The sequence below is a fragment of the Numida meleagris genome, chromosome 2 (assembly GCF_002078875.1).
Source record: "Numida meleagris isolate 19003 breed g44 Domestic line chromosome 2, NumMel1.0, whole genome shotgun sequence".
NCBI lineage: Eukaryota > Metazoa > Chordata > Aves > Galliformes > Numididae > Numida > Numida meleagris.
In genome coordinates, this window is record NC_034410.1 from 6,016,499 (window position 1) to 6,043,906 (window position 27,408).

General features: G+C 47.6%; 1 long non-coding RNA gene across 1 annotated transcript in view; it reads left to right on the forward strand.

The window, feature by feature from the left end:
• LOC110393792 overlaps positions 1-27,014 on the forward strand; it is a 27,184-nt gene extending 170 nt beyond the window's left edge. The window contains exon 2 of the long non-coding RNA XR_002435199.1: positions 25,972-27,014. This is a non-coding gene — a long non-coding RNA (uncharacterized LOC110393792). The remainder of the gene's footprint in view (positions 1-25,971) is intronic.

Here is a 27,408-nt window from a genome sequence, read left to right on the forward strand (position 1 = left end):
GAAGAGCGCGGAGGCACGAAGGGTCTCGCACACAATAACACCCCGTCCTCGGCTCGGCTCGGCTCGGCGGGGTCCGGGGGGAGGCGGCGGGCGAGGCGCGGCTGCGGGCTTCCCCCTCTCAGAGGCCCCGGGAGCTGTTGGCGGCTCCGGTGCTGCCCGGCTGCGGCGGCCGCCGCTTCATTGTACACTGCCCCTGCGCCCTCCCCCCGCGCTGAGCCCCCGGGGGCGGAGGAGGAGCGGGCGGCGGCGGTGGCGGAGGAGGCGGCGGGGGCCGAGGCCGAGCGGAGGAAGTTTTGACAGCTCCAGCTGTTGTGTGTGTCGAGGGCTGAGTCCGGCCGGGCTGCGCGTCCCCTTCCCAGCCGGGCCGGGAGCAGGAAGTTTAACTTTGGGGAAAGAAGGAGGAGGAGGAAGGGTGAAAAAGGGGGAGGAGGAAGGAGGAGGAGAACGCTCCCCCCCCCCCCCCCCCTTCTCTCTCCCCTCCCCGCGGGCTTGCGGGGTGGAGAAGGGATCCCGGCTCTGCCCTGGTGCGTAACCCCCCGCCTTCCCTTCCCTTCCCCCTGCCAGTGCGACGCAGACACAGCGCCCGCCCGCCGCCCTCCCCCTGCCGCGGCCCCACACTGCGCCTGCCCGCCCCGCCCGTCCCAGGCGCAGACACCCACCGCCGCGCCACGCTCACCCGCGGGCTGCGGGGAAAGCGCGGAGCGGGGACGGGACGGGACGGGATGGGCGAGGAGCGCCGCGCTCTCTCTCCACCCGCTCCCCACCCTCGACCTTATTCTTTTTTGTTCTATGTATTTTATTCTCCTCGGGGGTTGAAAGCGGGGGGGGGGGCTCGGCTCTGCGCACGCCGCCCAGTCCCGAGCCGCGGGGGCACGGCCGCCCCCAGTCCCCCCTTACTCCCCCCCGCCGTCGCGCAGAAAAGCCGCGGCCGCCCCCGGGGAGGGGAGGAGGGAGCAGAGTTCAGCGCTGCGTGCGGGGGAGACAAAGTCTGGGGAGCTGTGGCCGCTTTCCAGCAACTCCGGCTGGAACAGCTGCGGCCGCTCGGGGCGGCGAGGGGGGGGGGGGCTCCCCGGGCAGGGGCCTCGCTGGCTGCCTGCCCGACCGGCCGCGCCGCGCCTCGCCTCGGGGCGGGGTCATGCCTCATTACACGGGATTTAACGTGGCCCGGAGGTGGGGAGGGACTCCGGCTCTGAAGGGGAGCTGGGGTAGAGGCAGAGGCACGGCAGCGCGGCCGAAGCGAAGTCCGGCCCCGGGCTTCCCCCCGGGCACCGCCCTGAGGGCAGCCCTCGAGGCGCCCTCCCCGCTCCGGCCCTCCCCGCTCCGGCCTTCCTTCGGTCGCCTTGCCCCACGCGTGCGGAGGGAGGAACGCAGAGCTCGGCCGCTGGGTCGTGACGTGGGGCGTGCGGGCAGAGAGCTGAGCTCCGCGCGTGTAACAACTTCGCCGGACTCCGGAGATGGTGGGGAAGGATAGCGGCAGGGCTCTAGTGAACGCGTGCAAAGCTGCAAGAGCCCTTCGCTGGGTTTTTTACCCTCTGTCGTGTCGGGTTTGCTCTCCGTGTGAATCCCAGTTGATAGCACGGCCTAAGGAAGCGCACAGGGACAGCAGCGAAGGAGGAGCTCACGTTGAGGCACTTTTTTTTTTTTTTTTTTGACATAACCTCAAACACACAGCAATCCAGACCTTACTCTGTGCTTCCTCACCAAAATTCTCGCTTGTCGGCTGCAGAAATGCCAAATGAAAAATGACATGCTGTGGCAAATACAGCTTTTGCTAGCCTGTTTTCCTGGGAACTGTTTCATAACAAAAAGACTTTGTTGGTTCGTTCCCTGGGTAATTAGAATGAGGTCTTTGTGATACTGTCGCATGTATGTGCGGAGATAAAGGTGGTAGGTTCATCTTGGTCTGTACACACATGTACATACGCGCGGCTCTATGAAGCCACCCCATTTCTCAGCGGCACAAAGACAGCAGCTGGGTTGTTGCTGTGACTTCCTTGGCCCTGTTGCTGAAAATGGGCTAATTTCTGCCAAATGAAAAAATAAACTCCGAGCTCAGCGTTTGTATGACAAAGTCCTTAAATTACTACAAAGATGTGCTGCTCTAGGCTTCAGAGATGGGGACTAAGATGTTGAGTGTTGCCTAATGCATACGGAAGCGCCTCTGAATTTTGTTAATTCAGGTAAGTTAGCCTAATGTAGCTGAAAACGGTTAATTCTACACCAGCCCAGGCCTGGCTGGAAGGGAATGGTTGGGAGCAGGAGGGAAAGGGCCGCAGCCCCTGCACAGCAGGAGCACTGGTGTGGCATTTGCAGGAGTCGCCAGGTTGCCATCTGCTCTGGTGAAAAAAATGGCCATCCCCTGAAGTAGTGACTGTGCCTGTGCGGATCTGCTGCACATGCGCGGCGGCTCGAATGAGTCGAGGATGTGTCAGAGCTGCTATGCATGTGCAAATTGATTTGAGCTTGGACACGTGAGCGTGCTGTGGGCTCAGATCAACTGCTAGGTGCGTGATGGGTAAGTGCCACAGCCCACAGCTGAAATACGTGCAGTGCACTCGCCAGATCCACTTGGGCATGCATGGTTCATCCGCTGCTGCCCCGCAAGTGTTGTTTAATGCCTTTAGATCGATGTGAACGGTTGAGCTTTGGGCAGCTTTTGAGCTTTTTTTTTTTTTTGCAAAAGGAAATGTATGTTGAACAGTGTTGTCCTTTCTCTCCATTGTTTCTTACGTTAACGATGCTTCTATGTAGCTGTCACAACACCAAATGCTCCTGGAGGCAGGACGAAGCCAGCTTTGGTGTAGCGCGGTCTAGGACGAGAGCACATTGAGGGGCTGCTGTCCATTAGTTACACTGATGTGCTTTATCTCATGGCGTGTCAGGACAAAGCTGGGCAGGTCTGCTCTGTGAGCTGCTGCTGCCATTGCCGTGGCAATCAAAGGTGTGAAGGGCTGAAGGAGCGCTGTGAGCAGGAGCCCGGAGGTAGAATTGTAGTGCTGTGTTTGTTAGCATTATTTATGGCGCTCGGGGAAGGCAGGGGGACAAGCTAGGAGAAGTGGTGTCACCAAACGTAAATCCACGATAGGAGCGCTTTGTTGATTAAGGACATTTGAACAGCTCTGTCAGGAAAAATGCTAAGTTTATCCCACACTACCAGCTGTAATAAATTATCTCTGCCTGGAAAATAGACATTTTTATAACAAAGACATAATGCTAAATGAACACGTCCTCTGATTTACTGAACGTGAAGAGGTCTTCCAGCTCACTGCAAGCTAACTCAGATGAAACTGACATTTCTTTTTTCTTTTTTTTTCTTTTTTTCAACTTTTAAGGGCAGGTAGCTTTAAAACTTTCAACTGCAATTTTACCTTCTGTTCTTCTTGAGATAAGCATCTCTGTGTTCTTGGTATTGTTCCTGAAATATAAGTGAGACCCTTGCAGTACTGATTAAACGAGGCGTGTTTACAGTTCTGACTTAAAGACATCTTAAGTTGTCCCAGTGTGCTCAGTGACAAACAGTGATGTTTTCATGCGTGAGAATAGAACAAGTTGGAGATGGCACGTTGTCTGAAGCCAGCTAGTTGAGGAGAAGGATCTTGGTTTGGAAATCATTAAAGGAAAGTGACAACTGGTATGTAAGTATGCTTGTTATGTAAATACCAGACACGCTATTGTACAACTAAAAGAGTTTATGTAACAAATAGTGAGAAATAAGATCATTCTGGATTCTATCTGGAATAGGATCCAGACGCTTTCTCTTTTATGACGTTAATTCCGAACTCTGACAGTTCAGTGATCGTTCAGTTGTGCACTGCAGTCAGTGTCAGCTTACAGCAAGGTGCTGCTCGGGAAGCTGGTGAGTCTGGTGCCAGCGCAAATGCTTGGTGTGGCAGTGGCAATGTGCAGGAAAAGGTGCAGTGTGTAAAGCCACGTTAAAGGCTAGGCTCCCAATCCCTTGCCTGCTTTAACTTGATTAGTTTAGTATGTGTTAAAGGCAGCCTGGCCTGCGCTGTGATGTGTGTGCTATCATCACACCTTTACACCTTGGTCTCTCCAAAGCCTGAGGCTTTTTCATCATATTAAGCTACTTTGACTGGGCTAACGTGACTGAGAAACACACCTATTTCATCCATTAAGATGGGGCCAAAAATGTTAAGTGCTAAAGATGCAAGCCCCCAGGGCTTGTCTATATATCGAGTTATTACACGTGGAGACTTTTATCTTCATAAGAAAGTGTTCTTTTTGTGCATGCCAAAGCGTGAGTTTGAAACTAGTGGTTGTACTCTAACCCTCGTGCAGGCTCATTCATTCTGCAACTTCTGGCTTTTTTCAGATTAACTTCTTCCAAGTGATTTAAATTAAATCAAAAAAGGTATTCATATCAGATGAAGTTTCCATACTAGGAATCACACTTGCCTACGCTACGGTGGTAGTAACTGAATGCATAAATAACTTCACTGAAGACCACTACTTCCTGATGAAAGTTTGTTCTGTGCTTTAGCATTTGCAGAAATGCTTGAATTCTTCTGCAGTTTCTTTAATTTGTTCTTGTAGTGTAACAGTGGACTGTGCTACGTTATGTTGTATTTTGTTAGCATCTCTGTGAAGTTTGTAAATCATCCACAAGTTACTTATGAACTTCAGTCTGCTCCATTCTCCGTTACTTGTCTCATTTGTGGCAAGTCAAGCAATGCTTACAACTTCATGAAACTGGAATTTTATAATCATTAATATTCTGAATTTTCGTTTTGATGTATCTGCGGCGGTGGGTGGTCGAGAGAGAAACTTGTGGGAAATACTGCTGGTTGTACGAGTCTGGTTTTTTTTAATCCAGAAATGCAGATTGCCAATGGTTTGAGTAAAATCCAATTAGCAGCTGAAAGCAGGACATCCCTTGGGTTGGATGCTGGCAGCATCACAGGTACGTGCAGGCCAGGAAAAGCCCACAGCCAGTAGCAAGCACGCAGGGCACGAGCACACTGTGTGCACCTGTGAGGAAAGGCACAGAGCGATCGGTGTGAAGGCAGCACGTTGTCACGCAGATTAAATAAATATCTGAGCAGTTTGCTGTTTGCTGGAGTGGTGCTTTACACCCAGGTTACTTAACAGAAGTAAGAACCTGGCCATGAAACAGGGGAAGTGATTTGTTTATGTGCGTTCAGTCAAACATTTTTGTGACTAGAACTGTCTCTGTTCTGTTTCGTACAGTACCAAGTGCCTGCAGTCGTGGTTCCTGGTACGAGATCTAGAGCGCTACGGTGTTAGGAATTTGGATGCTGTTAGTAGGGCCAACCTTGTCCTATGTCACCAGTTTTATCTGGAAATAATGTCTGTCCCCTACTTTTAAAGGAACTATGATGTGGAGAGACAGGTGCCTAGAATTGAAATCGGGAGAACGCTGGGAGCCCAATCCTGTTTGCAGCTCATTACTTTGAGAAAGCTCCGTGTCTGAGTAAGACCAGCAGAATGTGGCCTTTGATTTTTGAAGTTAATTGCAACCAGTTTATGGGGACATGTCACCTACATGAGGTCGAGCCAGAATTCATTCATTTACTTCCTTTAATATCTAATGTTTTAAACTAATTACCTACATACAGATATGGAAACAACAGTAGAATCTCTGCTGTCAAGACTACGCTGAGCTTCTAAATTACATATATAATAAAGACTATGCATGCATTTTCTGGCTGAGAACAAAGTTGTTATATTTCAGCCTCAAGCAAAAATTTTCCCCAAGCCATCGCCCCTCAACAAAAACACACATTTTAATGAAAGTCCCGACACCACCTTAATTACAGTGCAGCAACCATTACCACCGTAATCCCATTTCCTCCTTAGGCAAGGAGAGCATCCCTAGGGGCCTGGCTGCCTTTCTTTACTAGTGACCAGTTTTCTTTCAGAAACTGCCTGTTCCCGAGTGGTTTGGGTTTTTTTTAATTATTTATTTAACCTCTAATGCACTGCTGTGAGGGAGATGAGTGGGGGAGTGCTAATGCTCATCTTCTCGTGCTCCTTGCAGCCCTCCTGGTGTTCCCTGCAGCTCTGGGCCTGGAGAAGTGGAGGATGTCCCCCACACAGCCTGGTTTTCAGCATCCCCATATCCTCTCTCCCTTTTTAAAGCCAGAAATTCAGGCTCACACCTTTTGTACATCATCGATTTCACCCTGACTCATTCCAGCAGCCCCTAAGCTCACTGCTTTGTATATGCTAGTGTCCAGAAACAATCCCCTGCTTTCCTGGTCTGCTGAACTTCCAAAAATCCTTGCTTTGGTTCCAATAATACATGGGGCAGCTGCTCTGCCAGTGGCAGTCCTAATGCAAGTGGGTAAGGATAGCTGTTTAAAACAAAAGGGCTGTAGGCATGCTTGAGCAGCCTGCAGCATGCCCAGCAGTAACGCGTTCATTTAGAGCAGCCTTGCAGTGTCTCCAGGCTTTTGCAGTGTTTGAATGGGTAAGTAAAGTGTGATTAGTTTCTCAGTAACATATTGATTCAGTGAGTAGATTTTGTATGTGGGCTTGGTTATTGATTGGGCAAATTTGCAAGAATGTTTGAAGCTCGAATCTTTTCCTACCAGAAATATGGTGAGATAGACATGTATATATATGCATGTACATGTAGGTATTTATGTAAACAAGGGGATACTTGTGGTTCTTTTTTTTCTTCTGCCTTCCTTAAATCAAAGTAATAAATCAGTATGATCAAAAGAGCTAGAATAATCCATCGCACAACTGATCTGAGAGCCCTAATTAAAGCTACAGAGAAATTAAACATAAGGTTTCTTGTTCTCTCTGCAACATTGTCAGGTACAGTACAGTCTTCTGTTATGGAACTCATACAATTCTGATGTACAGAGTGAAATTGTCAAAATGAGATACTTCAGCTACAAACATACCAAGGCCCTGTGTCTGCTGGGAGGACATTTCTGTTATTCTGTTCCCTTCTATTTAAGTCCTTACATGGCGTAAATCACCATGGTATCTTACAGCTTTATAAAAATATAGTGCACCATATGCGATAAATCATTAATATCTTTAAGAATGAAGGTGCTAGATAAAAATATTCGTCACAAATCTAATGCAGAAGATGGGCATCTATGGCCATACCCATACAAGCAGCCTGAGTGAAATAAGTAAACGTATTGAGAACCAGAGATGGGGTCAGAATCTTTCTTTAGGTGACAACACTGCATGCAGTCACTCTATGTGTAGAGTTTGAATGGCATATTCACTCCTTTCTTCCCTAACCCGTGCTATAGTACACTAAAGCAAAGGGAATACGTGCAAGCCACGTCCCTGTACCCTGTGCTGCACCGCAGAGGAGTGCCTGCTTTGCAGTGCTCAAGGTCAGCAGTCAAAAGAGAAGAATTTGCTGATAAATTCAAAGGAAGCTTTTGCATTTATTGTCAAACGCACACGCAGTTAAAATCCAAACATTAAGCAAAATGGGGGACTGTACTTCAGTTGGAAGGAATGTACTAGAGTGGTTATCCCCTCAAATGGTAACCTCACACATTTTTGCATGGTTTTTATTTTCCACTTGGTTTCATCCAGATCTGTTTCCTATTTATACTCTAAGTGTCAACACAAATAATTTTGTCCATTGTACCCCTCACTACTAAATTATTTTTCTTGATGGAATAGCAAAAGTAATTCTATTTATAAATGGAATGTCTGTTTTGCCTAAGTACCACATCTAATTCCCTTCTGTAAGAGGGATTTTTATAATTCCTGCAAAAATGTCTTGGCAAAGATCAACTCACCAGTTGGTAGCACGGACCCAGCCTTTAGGGACAGAACTCAGGGCTGCGATTCCTGTGGCCAGCAGGCAGGAGGGCACCATGGAAAAGAATGCCCTAGTTTGTCTGAGAGAATGGTGCTGATGTTAAATATGTGCAGTTATTAAGCACCCTAGAAAGCAAATTCACTGAGAGTTGCTTGCCACCTGTGGATTTCGCTGTTCAGCACAAGATTATTTTGGCAACTGAAGCATTCTTCATTGTGGATGGCTGTGGGAAGATATTAAACCTGCTCTCTGAGTAAGATATACTCACTGATCTAACAGATCTGTTCCACTTCTACTGTGTGATATTGTGAAAGGAAATCAAACGAGTCCCAAGCAAAAGGATGAGCAATCTCGCATCCTTCTGATCCGCTTTCTACGTTCTTTGTCAGCTCTTTTCCACAGACAAGCTGAGATGTCCCTTGCTTTACAGGAGTAGAATGGAGGGAGACCTGTTGTGAGTTCTGCATTAAGGAAAGTTCAGTGTTTCATCTTTGGGTGCTCCTTGAGAAATCCTGAATCAGAATCATTGTATGGGGATGGTGGATCCTGGCCATGAGTAGTCACAGCCTGCTCCCTGATGGAACAGAGACAGGCCTCGTGGAGCTTATCTGCACTGCACGAGAATAAAAGCATCGTTTTCTTACCAGGTTCTCCAAATCTAGTAAATATTCCTGTACATTGTTTTCTTTATTGTTATCTCAATGTGCGCTTTCAGTGAGGGTGTGTCCAGGGTATCTACTAAGCAGTGAGACGTTCTGTTCCTACACATGTGGCAAACTTGAAGAAGGTTTTTCTGGAGGGCTGAAAACCGGTGCCATGTGTGGTTTGGGAGCTGCAAATGCAGGGATCTCTGTGACATGTCTGATGTGAGGTGGGATGTCCTTGGCATGCAGTGTGCTGGAGAGAGTGCCTGAAGCTCACGTCTCATGTACCCAGCAGCAGGGCTAGTATTTCCACGGGTACCAGTTCCTCAGCTGTAGGAGCTTCTAGCGCCCAGCTCTCACCACAGCCATTGTGAGATCAGAAGTCAGCACATGCTGCTCCTGAAGCTCAGCAGCTCCTAGGCTGGTATCTTTAACATAAAGCAGTTCAAACTATCGGGGTGGGTGCTTTGAACCAGCTGGCAGCATCGTCACAGCAGTGTGAGCCCCACGATCCATCAGGCTGGGTGTGCTCCTGGTGCTTCTCCGCAGTGCTCCATGGCCCTCCCACTATGTCTGGCTTTGCTGCTCTAAAGCTGTGTCTGAGTGAGCTGCAGCCTCTGAATTACAGAGGAACCAAGGTCCCTTCCCCACTTGACTGTACATTTAATCAGAGGCATCTCCCAAGACTTGGACTGTAGTATTTCCTCCTCCCTGTGTACTCTTGCTAAGTGTTCATGTTTATTCAAGATGTAACTTTATGAGCAGTTTTCCTTTATCTCAGTAATTCCTATACGCAGTACAAATTCTGTCTGTCTCCTCAGCTTTTGCATTCAGCTGCTTTGACTGATCTAGCACTGCTGATTTACCAGCTTGTCTGAAAAGAAGGAAGATTGATGTTGGCTCAAGTAAAATTCCGAGATGCCTATGGAGTTTTCTTGCCCTAGATTTTCGGATTGCTATTTATTTAAAATGTAGGCAGAACGTTGACTTTAGATTTTCAGGAATGCTTGCCTTATGTCAGTGTTTCTAATTCTTTGAGTCAAGTCATTGTGGTTAGCCAATCTTGTTTTCTGTCTCTGTGGTAAGATTTTAAATCCAGAGGGCTAACCTCAATGCTCCCCCAAGAAAGCAGGCAGTGATGACGATGCATTTCCTTCTTTGACCTCTGCAGTAGGGCTTTGCAGAAAGATGGAATCTGTCAAAGTAGGCTGAACACCAGGTCACCTGCGTGAGGATGAAAGGGTCAAACCCTGCTCCTGTAGCAAGATGTGAAGCAAAAATATACTGAAACATTTTAAAAGCTAATTTATCTTTAAAGACTGCTTTTTACTAAATGTGGACTGCGAACTGTAAGATTCTGTTATGCTTGTGGGTGCCACATGCCTCTGCAGCACTTCAGAGCAAACTTGAGGCTATTGGGATTTCTGAATTCCTCATTTCTCTGCATGTATGCCCATCTTGAAGTTCCTGACTTTGTTTTGAGGGGGTAAATATGATGAACCCTCAGACTCTCTGCACCTCCTCCTTGCAGTTTGCATGGATTGTGCTCCTCTTTATTAGCAACATCATCATCCATGATCTAGAGAACTCGGTCCCACTAGATGGATTGGAGCCTGTTTAATGAGTGGAAGATGTATAATATCAGCGTTATGTCATTTGAAACCTTTGGCTTGTCACCACGAAATTCACTTGTATGCTCGGCTTGCCTTGTACCACTAGAGCTATACAAAGCAGCCGAAATGATCTGGCCATTGGAACCAAGCTTTACTCCTGCTTTGAACCATAGGTTCGTCATAAAAGAGCAGGAGTAGTCATCGTGCTGGAGCTGCCTCCTTACCGGCCGCCGTGCAGCCCTGGCATTCTGCTGGTCACTCACAAATCAGGCCGGTGGCAGCAAGGGGTGACCACGAGATCTACCCCTGAGCACACACTGCGTGCGGGTGGGACGACTGCTGGGTACACGATGCCCTCTGGCTGGAAAATGGCAAATTCTCAAAGTCAAATCAAAATAAAAGCACAATTTGGAAGGTGACTTTAATAGTGGAGGAACAGATGACTGCTGTGTCACCAGTGCCGCTTTGGTGTTGCTTAAGACTGACCTGAATTCTGGATCTGGCCAGTCTGTTGATCTATAATCATAATGATCCTTTAATTATTTGCCTTAATTACAGCTAGTTTATTCTAGTGACAGGTTTACCTATGTGTAGATTTCTAGGTTTCCACATTATTCTTCACTGAGAGAATTTTGAAACATAAAAGCGATGCCTTCTAAGCACCCACTTGGAAGTCACAAAGAATGTTGGCCTTTACGGGTAAATTTTCAATAAAATATTCTTCAATCAGGCGGCAAATACTGCAGCCATGAGAAATATCCTGCATTCCTCACACACACACACGCACAACAGGGGACTGGAATCCCTCTCAACACGGTTTCAGCTGTGCACTTACGACCTGTACTTCCGTAATACCTCTTGGCTGCGATACTAGCTCGGGGTGTACCGTCGGTGTACACCCACCTTTTCATGTCAGCTCTGATAGAAAGATGCAGTTAGCAAACGGCGTCAGGTATTAATGCAGAAGTGACCTTTTAATGTCACGCACGGGTATGTGAAGAAGGAACCGCCACTGAAAACTTCTGATTAAAGATAAAAGTAGACAGCCTATAAAAACATGAAGATAAAAAGTAAAGCCATGTGCCCTGAGTTTCCCCTGCTATCCCACCTCCTACTCTAAATTGATGTTGTCAGCACTCATGATTTTATCTCCAATCTTGTGATGTTTGATGTTTCACTTACACTCCAGCTACTAGAGTTGTGTAATGAGGTTAGAAGCTCAGCTTTCCTTTTTCTTTAAATTAAAGTCAGTTTCTAGTCCTAATGGTTAGAGTATAAAGCTTGCAAATGTGACCCAGGTGCACCCTAACAGCTCAAAAACCAGGAAGCAAAGTAAAAGATCTCCACGTTTATCATTTTACAGACAGACTTATGATTTTGAGGGCCAAACTGTAGTTTTTGAACATTTGGAGATGGCAATAGAGCTCAAAAAAAAAAAAAAAAAAATCTGAATAAAGTACCGCAATATGTTGCATTTTCCAGAGAAGCATAGTAGTCATTATATCGAGAATGAAAATTCTCTTATCAGACATGTGTTTTCCTATTTACTTTGGTATGCAGCATACCTTGGTTCAGCCCCACGCTGCCTGGGCTGGAGCGGGTTGTCCTGGTGCTTGACCGTCCTGCTTGATATTGCAGGGTTCGTACTGCTTGCTTGTACCGACATGGGAAAACACTTCCCTCACTCCTTAGAGCTCTGGCATACCTGTGCTCAGCACACGTAACCAGGAATCTTCTGATCTCCAGCCTCAAGGGTGAGCTGCCTACTGCAACAGGCCAGCAAGGAACTACAAACACCCCGCCTTGCCAGTCCTGAAACACAGGAGCACACCAACCAAACAAATGGAAACGTGTAAATACGATGTCTAAAATGGTTGGGTTGGCTTAAGAAGCTCCAGAAGTACCAAGCACAGGTTTTAATGTAGAGATCAGAAATATTCAGCTGTTTTCATGCTGTTGTTTTTTAAACCACACTCCCATCGGCGACAACCAGATTTGAAGGCAGCACAATGCTTAAATGGAGCTCCAAGTTAACGGAGGCTTGACAGCATGTCACTAAAAACAGGCATTGTATCTAGAACTGGAGAGGTGTGCAAAGCAGTGAGTGGAGCTGGAGTGCTGGATGGGCACGTTGGCCAGAAGTCCCCTGTGTCCTCACATGGGTGGTCCCAAAGGTCCCTCACAGCTTGCTCTAAATTATTGCCTAATTCATTTTGGAAGTGAAAGAACTACAGATAAATTTGAGACTTTGTGGTGAAGTTTACTTGCCAATAAAAGCTGGAGGACATCTGCATTAGTAAATAGAATACGTGGGAATGTTGTTTCACCAATACAAGCACATATGACAAACTACAATATTAAAATAAATGGTATGTAATGCTGAACTAAACAAGCTCACGTGACCCTGCACTGACTGTGATTAATTTTGATCTTGAATTCAGAGGAAAGTGAAGAAACAATTACTGAATCTCAATCACTTTGCTGAGACCAAAGAGCATGTATGTTTTTGGGGTGGGTTTGTTTTGCATCATGACCCACCTTACTTAAGGCTATGGAGTTAGATCGTTTATCGATATATTAAAGAACAGTGGAAAATCTCTGTCTTGCAAGAGGTATTTTCTGCAGCCTTTTAAGTAACTTGAAACAGTACATTGTAAATGTATCTTGAGGAAATGCAAGCCATTGCAAGGGTCTGCATCTTTCTTACCTTGGTTTCTGTGAAGAGGAAACTGAACTTTCTCTTCATGCTCTCTTTCTTTATAATCTTTTTTGTTGTTGTTGTTTCCTTCTAGCTCTATTATCTCTGATTACGTTCAAGTATACCCGAATCATCAACCCTGAACCGAAATGAAATATCTCTTATTCTCATCTGTGCAGGCTTCTGCTGTTCTGATACCAGTCAGATGTATTTTTTAGATCTTAAATGGGTAAAATTGAAGATTTCTCCATGCTGTGGTGTTCTTTCTTCCACATCAGTCTATGGCAGCACTTCTTCTGCAGGACAGTGCAATGCTAGTTGTTGTTTTTTAAAATAATGGAAGTGTATGAACTCATTGCAGTACAGCTCTGGGTAGATAAAGCTGCTTTCAAGCCATCGACTTGACTTTGAAATTCCACCACATATAAATTAAAATGCTAGAATTGTCGTTCTGTGAGTTTATCATCTCCGCTTCTGCCTTCTAAGCATTAATTATTGTGCTCTTGACACTCTGTTCTGCCCTCTTCTTCTCTGTCCTCCTCCCCCCTCCCCACTGTCACTCCCAACGGCTGGGAAGTCTTCCCAGTACAGCAATCCAGTTCATCTCCCAATAAAGGGCCATCAGCCAACACATTCTGGGCCTAAATTCATCTCATAAATATTGGTACAGTCTTAAATAAATGCAATCCCTCAGCTAATGTACTAGATTTCAATGGAATTACATGGGGAATTAATTTTCCTCTGTCTGTAGTCTGTAAAACAATGAAATAGGGAAATGCTTAGAATCTATGGCTTGGATTTCCAAACTGGTTGAAAGACTGGCTCTCACATGTCACCACTGAAGTAGACTGCAGCAAGATACTCCTGATGGACACGTCCTTCCTGCGCAGTAACCTACTGGGCCTCGTTGCTGAAGACATGAGCACCTCGAGCTGGCAAACGTGTCAAGAGTCAGTTGGCAGTGCCGTACAGTTCTCTGTTACACGTAGTGGCTTCTGTGTCAGGATGTGTGTAACATGTGCTACATGTGATGACACCTGTTTGTCTGTGTTCACCTATTTGAATGAGAACAACACGTAGCGTTTACGTGGCGCTTTCCAAAGAAGCATGCAAAAGCAGCTGCAGGAGTTAAGCTGGCGATGTCCAGCAAGTATGTATCGTTGATCTGACGTGCGCTGGAGCATGGAATATTTTGTTAACTCTTGTGTGCCTTGTGACGTGTTCTAGTACCAAGATGAAAAGCCAAGTATCAGGATATTCTAGTGCACCTATTCTTCCACCTAGCAGAGTGGAAGGGCACGCGAGTAAAGGATCCACAATGAACTTTTCAGCTAAAACTTCATGTACTTACTTTTTTTATCCTTCTTTCATTTCCCATCCTTTTGGTCTGCATATTGTGTCACGTTTTCTTTCTTTACCATCTGCTTCCCCATTGCCCAGTGCTTCTTCCTTACTGCATATAACATTCCTCTTGTTCCCATTCATTGCCCTCTGAAGGATCCCTCCATATCGTTCCTAATTTCTCTCCCTCACTTCCTCTGCTCATCCTTCTCAGGCAGCAGTGGCTGAAGCAATGGTTTGCTGAAAGAGCAAACCTTTCTCTGCACAAAATGTAGGAAGCCACTGCAGATTGTTCTTTTGTTCTCTCTCTAAATGGAGAAACAGAAAATGTGTAGCCAGTTGATAACAGTAAATCTGTAGCTGAAAGTCATTTTGCTGCAAGAAGTATCATAAATACAAGGTACCTATAGGTGCCTTATGTTTATGACCTGAGCAAAGTCTTCCTTAACTGTTAGTGTTCTCAATTCCGTAGTTACGAATCGCTGATGGCTGTAGGAAGACACAGACAGTCCAGATCCGTGCATGAATGAAATGAATGGATTTTTACTGTGAAATAGATATACATACACACATATATATATTTGATCTCTTCCAGAATGGGCAGCATACAAATTGCAGTCATTTGCATGCTGATTGCTATCATGATACAATGGAATCTGTCCTAGAGCCCTTTGCTGACTGCTCATGAATCAGCTCGGTCTGTTATCAGGGTGCAGAGCGTTAGAGCAGAAGTTATTTCCATTTCACATTATTTTCTAGCTGCTTTCTGAAAATAATAGAAGAAAAGCAAGAATACAACAGTCAGGACTCCTTATAAAATCTTACTAGGTGAGTCCAGGGATATTCACCATTGCTCTTGATGGAGCTTTCACACATCCTTGAAAGGGATTCATTAAGCTGGAAAAGCTGGCTGGAAACCAGTCTTCCTATAATGTCTTCCATAATTTGCTTCAAGGGACACATTTACAGTCACTCAGCCTTTTTTATAGATCTTGTGCAAGATGAAGGGCTGGGTCACAATTGCAAGACTTTAATGAATAGATGTTTGTTGCATGCCACAACCAAAACAATTTTTCCAGCATCTCAGCACGGCGCAGTATTTCAGTACGGACTTTCCCAAGGATGTGCAGCAGGAGGATACCTGCAACCTCTGCCTTCACAATGGCCGCTGTTTTCCAGGTGCTCCTTCTTCCATGCTGATCCATTCAGATGCAGAAAGAAAACATCCAGCAACCACGATTTCTACTCTTGGTTTTTTTTTTTTTTTTTCCAAGGGGCTGAAGATTTCAGCTGTTTCTTTTTAACCACTCTACAGGTTTGCACTGAAACAGATTACGGGAGAAGGACTCCTCCCATTAACAAAGCATCACTGACACTTTGAATACCTTTTAGGTATAGCCAGATCTCAGGGTGACCTTCTGCTTGTCAAAGTAGTGCTAAGATCTGCTTCGTGAAGTCAGTTTAATTTCTGAGGATGGTCTCTCATTCCCATTCCACCAAACGCTACCGATGGACTTACTGGTTAGAGATGGAACAAAACAGAGAGATGGCTTTTGGGGTTTGGATTTCGTTAGAATTTTAAAATGGGGAAGTAGATTTGCCTGCTGACCTTTGACTAACAAATACGAATTCAGCCAGAAACGTTTTCTCTGAAGGTAGCTCAATTACCAACAGCTTCCTTCCTAGTTCCCCTCGCCTGTCTGTGAAAACTGGGCACACTGGCACTGGGCTTTTCTTTCTGGACATTTTCCACCTGGTCACAAACATTGGAAGTCCTGTCTCAGCAGGGTAAGCCAAGTAGCTGTTGCACAAAGGAACACTGAATGCATTTATGTATTGCAACAGAGACAGCCTTGAATCACCATATTGATATACAAAGGATCAGATAGTAAACTTTTTATTAGCAGCCAGGAATTTCTTTTGAAAATGATTCTTTTTCTTTGACATCCCTACATATGTGCTGAAGGATGCTGGTACAGTTTCTTCCTATCGAGACAGGATATAATGTGTGACTGTGTTCTAGAAAAGTGTTACTTTTTTTTTTTTTTTTTTTTACAGATTTATAATTTTTTAATGTCAGACCACCATAAAGCTTTCAAGCAATAGCTGCTGGCCAAAATTACATTAGGAAAGTGCATGTTCTGCTCCATTTCCCTCCGGGAAGGGAGGTAAACACAGGCAATCTGCACTGGGAGGGCCAGAACAGAGGTAAGGAGGCTCTTGCTGAGTTTCTGCTGGCGGTCCCTACTCCCATGTCTTCCTAAGATGGCAATACAAAAGGAGCAATACAAAACAGCAAAGAAAGGATATTGTATTCTGCTGAATACCAGCTACTCTGGGGACTGGGGAGCCCTGTGTGGTCGTTGCATCCTGAAAGGGGGAAGGAGACAGTGTCCACGAATGGGGGAACAACACTGATGCTGAGTTAACACTGCTGGCAGACATATGTGGTACGCAGGGCTGGTGGATGCTGCTCATCAGTTTGCATGGAAAAGCAAGGCACTGCAAAGCTCTCTGGCATTTTGAAATAGTTGTAAAGTCTGTGCAGCACAACCTGAAACTATTATTATCTGATTAGTCACAGTGCTGCTAATTGCAACAGTCACCTTACAGCAAGGAAGTTGGGTTAAGGAACTGAGCTTGGGATAAAGACCACCTAATTTAGGTCCCCATTAGTCACTGCAGTAGCTAAAATTAGGTGACTGACTCTGGCAGGACAAGCCAGGTCACTCGTTATACACTTACTCTTCATTTACAGTGAGTGAATCAAAAAGCCATACTGCTTTCCTGGATGGAGGCAGTGCTGGTGGGATTTAACTACTGCTAAATGCTGCATTTGCATTTGCTTCTCTCCCTGAAGCTCCAGCCCTCGCCCCAGGGCTGTCCTGTGGGAACTGCTGGCCTGAGCTTTTGGAAGCTCTTCTCTTTGGTGGCACACCGAGCTGGGCTCGCTCTGCTAAGAAGCAAGCAGAGGCAGCAGGCCAAGCAGAGCCCACTGAATGCCTTTTCTGCTTCCTGAGCGTGCGTACAGAAGGCTCTAAAAGAGATGGGGAGGGATTTTGCCTTCATCACAGGGTGCATGTCAGCATGCGTCAGAATATTCTGAGTCTGTTCCTGCAGTGATCCATCAAGCAACTGGTAGGGCTTGGCCTAAGCCTAGGTTGCAGGAGCATAGTACCTGAAGGGAGAGAGGAACGAGGACGGAACCAGGCTCCTATCAGTGGTGCCCAGTGCCAGGACAGAGGCAGGGGGCACAAACTGCAGCACACGAGGTTCCCCTGAGCACCAGGCAGCACCGCGGTGCCGTGCGAGTGATGCACCCTGGTGCAGGGACCCAGAGGCTGTGGGCTCTCCTCATTGGAGATGTCCAGAAGCTGCCGGGATGTGAGGCTGGGCACCCTGCTCTGGGTGGCCCTGGTGGGGTAGGGTGGGACCAGAGGCACCCAGAGCTCCTGCCAACCTCAGCCAGCTGGGGTTTCTGTGACTGCGATTCCCTGATTCCCTGGCTCTGTGGTGCTGTGACCACCAGGCCTTCAGCTGAGCACAAGGTCCCCCTGGGGCTGACGATGACGGCGGTCAGGGAGCACTCCCTTCGGCACCCCTGAACTGAGATCCCTAAATCCAGAGGATCAGGAGCACAGATAACACGGAGCACCTTCCTGAAATACCAGTCAGTACATAAATTGCTTCAGCCCGCAGGCAGCATTGTGTGGCTCGGTGTCAGAAGGAAGCAGGGGCAGGTGAAATACTGTCTGCTGCCCAAGACACTGGCAGGGACATCTGAGGTCGCCCAGCTCAGGCTGCAGACAAACATGATGTCATCACTGTCACTGTATGAGCAAACCCCATCCTAAAGCAGTTAGTGCTGCTTGTTTTCCTTTTTCTCTCCTCTTGTTTTGCTCTCCCATCCTCCTGCAGTGGGGTTTTCTCCAACCTTTCTTTTTTATTTTTCAGCCTGTGTTTATCCCAGGCCAGTTTTGCCTGTTACACTCTTGTGTCTAGCTTTTGTCTCCCCAGTTTTCCTTCCAGTGGGTGGAAAGGACGATGGAGTCTACAAGAGAAAAGTTCAATATCTCTATTTTTCTGCGTATGAAATACTCAGCTCTTTGTGCTTGATTAGACAATTCTGAGATGCAGGCAAATGATAATTACATTGGTCACAATACATTTAACCGAAAATCTGAAGTAGCCATTAGAAAGAAAACCCTTCTAGAAGGAGAACATTTTCCTTATTAAACAATTTATAATTTGGTCATACAGTGCTCGAAGATGCACACAGCTGAATTTTGAAGTGCCTTCTTTCGCTTAGTGTCACTTCACATTGGATGGGTTGGAAGATCTGCAGAGCCTTTCTCCAGGCACAGAGAATCCCCGGAGCATCCCAGCTGCACCGGGGAAGCCCAGGCTCCCCTGCTGGAGAGCTGCTCCCCGCAGCGTCCCTCACCAGCAACCCGGCGTCTCTGTGCTCTTCATCACATCGGCCTTGAGACGTGGTTCGAAGCCAGCTTTGTAAAGGAGGTGGAACAGAGCAGCATGAGCTCGGGAGCGGGATGATGAGAGCAGTGAAATGTTCGCTAACTGCGTGCAGGTGACTGTGGTTAGGAGGAAGCGTGAACATTTGCTGGCTCGCCTAGCACGACGGAGCGCTTTGAACAGCCTTCCCGTGTGATACGTTCAAGGCAATTTGATTTGGAATTTCTGCCCAAGAAACATTTTAAACTTGTTTTTTTTTTTTTTAATTAAATTAACATGTTGGTCCCTGGGACATCCTGCTCGATGCCTGTGAGACTGCTGCTTCTCCCACCCCTCCTCAGTGCTCAGCTCACACCCGCCAGCTATACAACAGAAAAACTGGACAGGTGTAATCAGCGTTACAAATACTGATTCGCAATGGCACAAAACCAATTCGAATCTGTGCGCACGCACCAGCAGCACTGCGTATATTGATCCACAAGAATACGAAACCGGTTTGCAAATAGGTGCACGCTTGTGAGCTGTGAGCAGCCATCTGGGGGTCTTGACTCACGGCCCGCTCCCTGCAGCCTCCTCTGCAGGCTGACTCTGTAAGCGGTTCTGTCCGTATGTCTGGGCCCTGTGCACTCCGACAGCCTCTGCAGACCCCACCCGCCCCGGGCGTTGCCTGTGGCTGCTGCCGGCTCCCTGTGCTGGGCACGATGTGAGCTCCCGGTGTGGGGCACAGGACGTGTTCCTCACCTTGAGCTTTAGCAGCTGCTGAGCAGGCACCTGAGCACCAGGGTCACGCATCTTGCTGCACGTTATTACTTCACTTCGTCACATGCAAGCGCTTTTCACCACCTCTGTTCCTCCAGATGGATGACTGTTTGGGGATGGAAGGCTTTTTTCCCCCCTAGCTGGACCAAGGCCATCCAACGGAGCGAGCGGCAGGAGGTTTTGAAAGCGAGATACTGTTAGCACTGTTTCCACATACCCGAAGACTGATCTTTATGCAGCTGAGACTACAAGGGATATCCCTTAAAATAAAGGGCAGCTTATTACCCATCTTCTCCAACTCCTGTTGGAACGAAATATCCCAAAGTTGAGAGAAGCTGCTGCACAAAGCTCCTTTATAGCTCTCAGTGTGCCTTCTTTGCTGGCTGCAGCTGCCCCTGCGCTCCGTTTCTCCTCAGCCTTTTCTTCAATATTTTTTCCAGTTGACTTAGTTATTACAGTACACGGACCAGAGCGAGGAAAATACCCTGAAGGTGGGAGCTGGCAGAGCGGGGGGCGGCAAGGGAAGCGCCGCTGCCATCCCATGACATCACCTGCGCGGCAATTGGTGGCACCGCGGCGCGGGGAGGCACTGGCCGCGTCCCCAGGCTCACTTCCGTGACACAGAACAGAGCCGGGGTCTGTCTGCTGCCAGCCCCTTTCAGTGCCAGCCTGCTGGCAGAGCTCGGGACGTTTGTAAAAACAGTACAGTACTTTATTTAGCCTCTAGTGAGAAAAAGTCACTTCACAGCTCCGGTTGAGGCACAAGGCGCTAACAAGCAGATTGGGGAAAAAAAATAAAATAAAATAATAATAATCCCTCGCGTAAAAAGGCTTGAAATGAAAATCGATTTGCGTGCCAGCTGACCTCGCGGATCGGGAGATTGAGCCGCGCCTTTTATCTCCGAAGAAATGGGTTCGGATCCTGATTAGCCCACAGAGGAAATTCCATTGAATGGTCTAATTTTGGCGAGCTGAAAAGCTGTTCCCTGCCTAGAACCACCACCTATTATGGCGTGATTGGCAGCCTGTGTTCAAGACAGAACAAGAACGTCACCTCGGCTCTACCCCTATTACTTCATCCTGCCATCAGCTCTCACCACCTAACCTCCGCTTCCAAAGAGCCTGAGAAAACAGCCAAAGTGGAGCTGTGCAGCTGTGCCCGGACACAGCGGTGCAGGCACGCGGCTACGAGAGGCTGCGGAGGTGCCAAGGGGGGACCTGGAGAATGGGACACGAGGGCCTGGGAAAGCAAGAAGCACACGCATGGAGCAATGTTTCCATGGGGGAAAATGGAAAGAGGAGGAGAAAGGGGAAAAATAGGGAATGAGGATGGACAGGAAAAGGATGTCTGTGTGAAAGGTGGGATGCTGGCATAGCCAGAGCTGAAGGCAATGAACCAAAATGAGCGTAACTCCACCTGAATGTCAGGTGCAGGAGGGAGGCTGTCAGGGTTGGCTCCTGGAATGTCTCACTGTGTCTGGAGGTTCTGGTTGGCATAGATATGTCCTGAGTCATAAAACCATAGCATGGATTAGGTTGGAGGCGACCTTAAATATCATTCAGTTCCAACTCACCGCCATGGACAGGACTGCCCCCAACCAGATCAGGGCCCAGGGCCCCATCCGACCTGGCCTTGAGCACCTCCAGGGATGGGGCACCCACAACAGTCCTCAGCTGGTGCTAAATGTTTTGTGATCAAGGTATCTTAGCATGGTTTTCCTAAGTCTTCATTCCTTAGAGCATCAACCACTTCTGCAGGGGAGCGGAGGATCTGCAGGACTGGTCAGCAGGCAGTTCACTCTCCACTGTGTCTTTGCAGGAACCATAGAGTAAGAAAAGAACTACTCAGCTCCAGTCTAATCATAGAATCATAGAATCATAGAATTAGCTAGGTTGGAAAAGACCTACAGGATCATCCAGTCCAACCATCCACCTACCACCAATAACCCCACTAAACCATGTCTCTCAACGCTATATCTAAATGTTTCTTGAACACCTCCAGGGACGGTGACTCAACCACCTCCCTGGGCAGCCCATTCCAGCGCCTGACCACTCTTTCAGAAAAGTAGTATTTCCTAATGTCCAGCCTAAATCTCCCCTGGTGCAACTTGAGGCCATTCCCCCTCATCCTGTCACTAGTTATAAGAGGGAAGAGGCCGACCCCCCAGCTCACTACAACCTCCCTTCAGGTAGTTACAGAGAGCGATAAGGTCTCCCCTGAGCCTCCTCCCAGTAGAGGAGTCTACTCCAATAGAGTATCTCCACATCATTGGGTTGTGTTGCTCCTACCAGCATGAGCACGTGCCTGGTGGCCTGCTGGGCTTTCTCTACAGACATTAAATGGAGGAAGGAATTAGAATTCTGTACTTTGACACTAGTCGGTCTCATGGCGCTGTTCTGTGCAATGTTGTGAGCAGATGGGTAAGAAAATATTATCACTCGAAGGTGGCTGCAGAAGTGGGTGAAAACCCATCGGTGGTGGGAGTGAAGGCACTGCTGCTAGGATGGCATTTCAGCCTTTCCATAGACACCTTGGCTGTCACAGCAGTGAGTGTGCTCGTAAAATAATCTCCGTTTGGGTGGTCTCACTTGGGACAATAAAACGTGCGTTTGGAATGGCACTGATAATTGGAAAAAAACGCAATAAAACCAGCATGGTGATGAAGTGCAAACTGCTGCGTTCCGGGAGGAGAAATGCCAGGGGGGACCTCCTGGCTGGGCAGCAGCATGGCGAGGTGGGGCTGGGGCTGCAGATGGGCTGGAGGCTGAACTCAGGGGTAGGGCGGGATGTCCCGTTCTGGCTGCAGCTCCCCAGCAGCGAAAGCCGCGCTCCACAATCCCGTTGCTTCATCATCTCCTCCCACCTGAGGCTTTGGCTTCTTCGCGCACACCTCAGCCTGAGCTGGGTGTGTTAGGGGGAGGATGAGAAGAGACCTGCTGTCTGCATGGCTGTCACCATGAGGGGAGGGGTGGGTGGGCAGCTGGGGGTGGCGATAAGCAGCTGGAGCGGGCGAGAAGAAATAAACTTTTCACCCAGCTCAGCTGCAGCCAGAACAGGATGTGTGGCTGCAACCTAAGACATAGGAGATAATTATTCTACTCCACTTGGCACCGGTAAGGCCTCAGCTGGAATACGGTGTCCAGTTCTGGGCACTGCACTGTACGAAAAACGTAGAGAAACTGGAGAGAGGCCAGGAGAGAGACAGTGGAAATATCGGAGGCATAGAAAGATCGACCTAGGAGGAAATGTTGAAAGGATTGTTTGTTTAGTCTGGGAACAGCAGAGTCTAAAGAAGGGATGATAAAAATCTTGTCGTACATTGAAGTTTATTGGAAGGAGGAGAGTGATACATCTTTCCCCACGGCTGCTGCAGGACAGGAAAGAAGGAAGCAGCTTCATTTGCAGCTAAGAAAATCGAGATTAGGAGAAACTTCCTAGACAGAAGGGCAGTGCAGCCAAGCTGCTAGAGAACGCAGGGGTCTTGTTAAATTACATAATAAGTGTGTTCTATTTTATTAACAAACACTGGAAGAATAAGGATGTTTTTTGTTTGAATGATTATTTTGGGACTGGATTTCTACCCGTCCACAGCGCAGTCGTGTGGGTGCACTTGCAAGAAATAGCTCTTGGGCTGCAAGTTCATCTTTTTCAGGATCAGTGTGTACAAAACGCAGCATCTTGTGACCGATCTCTTATTGCAGGATCTCTACATATTGCTGCAATACAAGCAGGCCGTCATGTAACACAACAGTTTGTATAGAATTCCTTGAATACATGAATAACTTTGTCTTGTGGTTCCATTTTTGGCTGCACTGTGTTTTTTTCCCTTGCAGGTTGGTATCACGTATCTCTAATCCCTTCTTTGTAGATTTGCCGTATGTGCACAGCTAGAGATATATCCACTGAGAGCTGTTAATCCTCGGAGTGTTTTTACATTACACAGCATATGTCCAGTGAAAGTTCTGCTGTATGGTTTAAGGATACTCGCCGATCCTCCAGCAGCACTACTGCAAACACAATATTGCACCATCCCAGGGAGTTCTCGGGCTGTGGATTGGGTTTTCTTCTTCAGAAGAGAATCAAAGGACCCCCTGATATTTCCAGAATTTCAGGCTAATGTGTGATGCAAACTCAGGAAAGAAATGGGAGGGCCTGGGAGGCTGGGTGTGGAGGTAGGAAGGCAGCACTCTAAGGTCCTACTCTGCGTCTTGGACTCATCTGTGACGCTGCAGAGGCCAAAATCTATGGCTGTAGCTGGCCAAAAAATTTCTTGAGACTTATGACAGAACATGGATTTTTGTCTCATGAAATAAAATCTATTAGGGAATGTATTCGCTACAGAGTGCACTTTCAATTCTTTGTCTCCTTGGATTTGTAAGTGTAACTTTAGGTACGAGTGTTCTGGATTTTCTGCTGTTTGGTTTTGGTTTCATTGCAAAATGTTAGAGGTGTTTTGCTGGTTCCCAATACATTAAGTCTAAATCACCTTTAGAGCATATACTCATTGGAGTACTAGAGCAGTACAAGCCAGCAAAACAAAACAGCCAGTTAAGCTAGGCTACGGCTGCTTTGCTTTCCACAAAAGCACAAAGCACCCACAGGGCATTCATTATCATATGAATTATTATTATTTTTTTTAATGGTTCTTCATAGAAGATAGGTGTCTACAGCATCTGTTGTGAAGAACCAGGACGTGGTCAGCCTTGTCTATTAAGATGAGGTGGGAAAGAAAACCGTATCTCACCAGCTTCTCTTGGTTGCTTTGCTGGGGGTTGGGGCGCTCCCACATCTCGTTAGAGCTGTGGCATCGTGGAAGGTTTACTGGGATAGAAAGGGAAGATGGGAAAGGGGTGGAGGAAGGAGAGGGGGAACTCAGCTGCTGTGATTTAGTTGTCAAGCAGTTGGACTTCAAAGACGGTGTTAGGCACCTCAGGCTCCACGTACAGTCAGTGGAGAGGAAAAGTAACTCCAGGGAGGTGCTCGTCTCCTTTCAGGACAGGAAATGCCTGTTTCTCCGCTGCCTGTGTGAGACATCTAGGTATCCAGCTCCTAGGTACATGAAGTTGGCTGGGATGACCCTGTGTGGCCTGCTGGCTGCGGCACCTTCCTGGAGACTGCTCCCACCACTGGGAGTTGCCTCAGGGTGGAATCGCCTCTTGTGCGGGCCCCATGGTGACTGCAGGGCAGCAGTGACCACCGGTGCCAGCTGTCAGGTCAGCTCACTGCTCAGCTCTTGCCACGGCCCAGCAGCCCTCACTGCTCTCTTCAGGGCGTTTGGGCTGAAGAGCAATTTCAGCGGGTTGGGAGTGAACTTAGTGCCAAACTTTTCAGGATTGCCAGGCCCGAGGCTCTGCATAGGCAGGAGCAGAAGCGTCAAAGTTAAAAAGATGCCTTCTCGCTCATCTACACCTGACATCTCAGCAGAGCAAACCTGACAGCTCCTCACATGGGGATCAAACCGCGCTCTTGCCGGGCTCCCGCTGGGTGTCTGACAGCCTCTGGCTGAGCTGTGGTGGATCACGAGGAGGAGGCTCCAGCTGAAGGCCTCCAGGTGATGGAGGCAGGAGCTCCTGGAGGCATTCAAGGCCAGACTGGACGTGGCTCTGGGCAGCCTGGTCTAGTGGTTGGCGACCCTGCACTTAGCAGGGGGGTTGAGACTTGATGATCCTTGAGGTCCTTTTCAACCCAGGCCATTCTATGATTCTATGATTCCCCAAGGCACCGCCACTTTTCCAAAGCCTCGCAGCCAGAAAGCTGGAGGGAGGGAGAGCAGGAGGGGCAGTGACACCACGCATTAGTTGGAGAAAAGGATTTCGCATCAAGGATTATGTAACTTCTGACGTGTCCTATATCGAGGCCCAGCACCAGGGATCTAGCACCGCGCCGTGCTGTTAGCACTGCTCACTTTAGACAGCGACTGCTAAAATAATAGTACCATCCTGTCAGAGGTCCTCCAAATTTGTGTCTACTCTGTCCTCGTGGGGCAGCTCCTCAGCTGTCATTGGCACAGGCTGCCTGGGGAGGTGGTGGAGCCACTGTCCCTGGAGGTGTTTAACAAAAGGGTAGCGTGGTACTTAGGGACACGGTTTAGTGGGCAATAGAGGTGGAAGGCAGATGGCTGGACTAGATGATCTTAGTGTCTTTTCCAGCCTTCTCGATTCTATGATTCTGTGTCACCTGCTGGTGGCACCAAGCCAGAGCTGCCCACGTGTGCGCCTGGGCAGGGGAAGCAGAAGGTTGGAGACCCATGAACGTGCCCTTTCCCCGGCCTCAGTCCTGCACAAGGACCCGGTTTGCATTTAACTGCACCTAAGCTATAAGAATCCTCATGGTTTGGGAAGCAAAATCCTTTGGCTCTGTAGCCAGAGCAAACCCATCTTCATTTGCTGTATGGCCCCTGATAGCTTTTCCACATTTCACATGGGACTGGGCTCTCAAATGCTTTTTACAAATTTGATCGACTCCCTTCCAGCGTCTGGCAGGGCTCATTTTCCCCCTGATACTTCACTTATTCCACACGAGCTCCCCCACCTTAATTCCATCATAGAATCACCATGGTTGGAAAGAGCACTAAGATCATCGAGCCCAACCATCCATGTACTGAGTCCAGCCGCCATTTATTTGCATTTATGGCTTTTTGTTGTTGTTTTTTTTCCCAGCAGGGAGGCGAGCAAGTGGAAGTGCATCCCGTGCAACGTCTGGGAACGGCCTCGCAGGGCTTTGGCACCTTGTGCAGGAATGAGCGCATGCAGGTAGAATGCGATGGCTCCTGCTGAGCGCGGCAGCGCTGAATCCTGCAGCCCAGCGAAGAGCAGCTGGTTAAGGTGGAATGTGAAAATCAGTCACAAGATAAACAGGTTGCAACGTTAAGCGCTCTCCGAGGGAAAGGCGGCGTGCAGCATATGTTCTTACTTTGGAAGATATTTAAGAAAGGGGAAAAAAAAAAAAAAATCTCAGCCCTTTAATAGACCCTTTACTGGCTTAAGCTAGTGGAGCTGTTAATTAATTAAATAACTATATGTGAATGGCATCCATTGGGAAAGAGCCTCACAGCTTCCAGATGCCAGTTATTGGCCCCATTACAGGCCTAAAACTATTACAGTAAATCATTACATGCTCCGAGATGAACTGGCACACGATTGCTGGGAGGAAGGACGGAGCTATTCTCACTTGTGCCATTTTGTGTCAGTTTTTATCTAGTGAGATTAATTAGGACTTTTAGAAGTGCAAGTCAGAACTATAAAATATTAAAGGATATTCCATCAATGGGATGGAGACATGCTTAAGCAGAGCTTTTAAAACTTTTGGATGTTGACGGATAGATAGAAATTGGAAGAGATAATGAGCAACATCTGATTTTGATTTATATATATTTTTAGAAGGTCAGATTTATAGTGAGTGGGGCTGCACTGAGCCTCCTCTGTCTGCTGGGGGAGTACTCAGAGGAGGACATTAAAGTTTATCACCGGAGTTCAGGTGCCAGGTAAGCAAACAGTTTCTGAGGCCAAAACCAATCATTTAAAGCAGTTATTCCAGATACAAAATCAACCAGAAAGTATTAAATAACCTCATGGCCTGGATCCCCAGCTGGGAGGGGAGCGCTTCCTGACACTGGATGCCAGCCTAAAATCTATGATCTGGCCTAGAAGGGGCCTTTTTTCCCCTTTCTTAATTAATAAACTGTACTTTTTTTCACCCTAAATGACTGCCATGGACCTTGTTGTCTTTTTAGGCTGTGAGGGATAAAACCACAGAGTCACCTACATCACCCCAAGCCTACATTGTGTGCCCTTTGGAAACCTTCATGCCTGCTTGGTCTGTTTCAAATCCAGACTCTGAGCAGTGGAGGAGCACTGCAGGGTATAAAACTGTTTACACCATTTACCCAACAATTAGACACATTAATTCACAGGCAGACATTTCCTCTGAAAAATATTCCATGGCTGGACACGATGGCTAAGCGAAGGGCTGAGGGTTTCCCAGGGGATCACTGGGACTGTGGAATCATAGAATCATAGAATTGCTCAGGTTGGAAAAGACCTTCAAGATCATCAAGCCCAACCTCAACCTAACCATACTGCTCTAACTCTAACAAC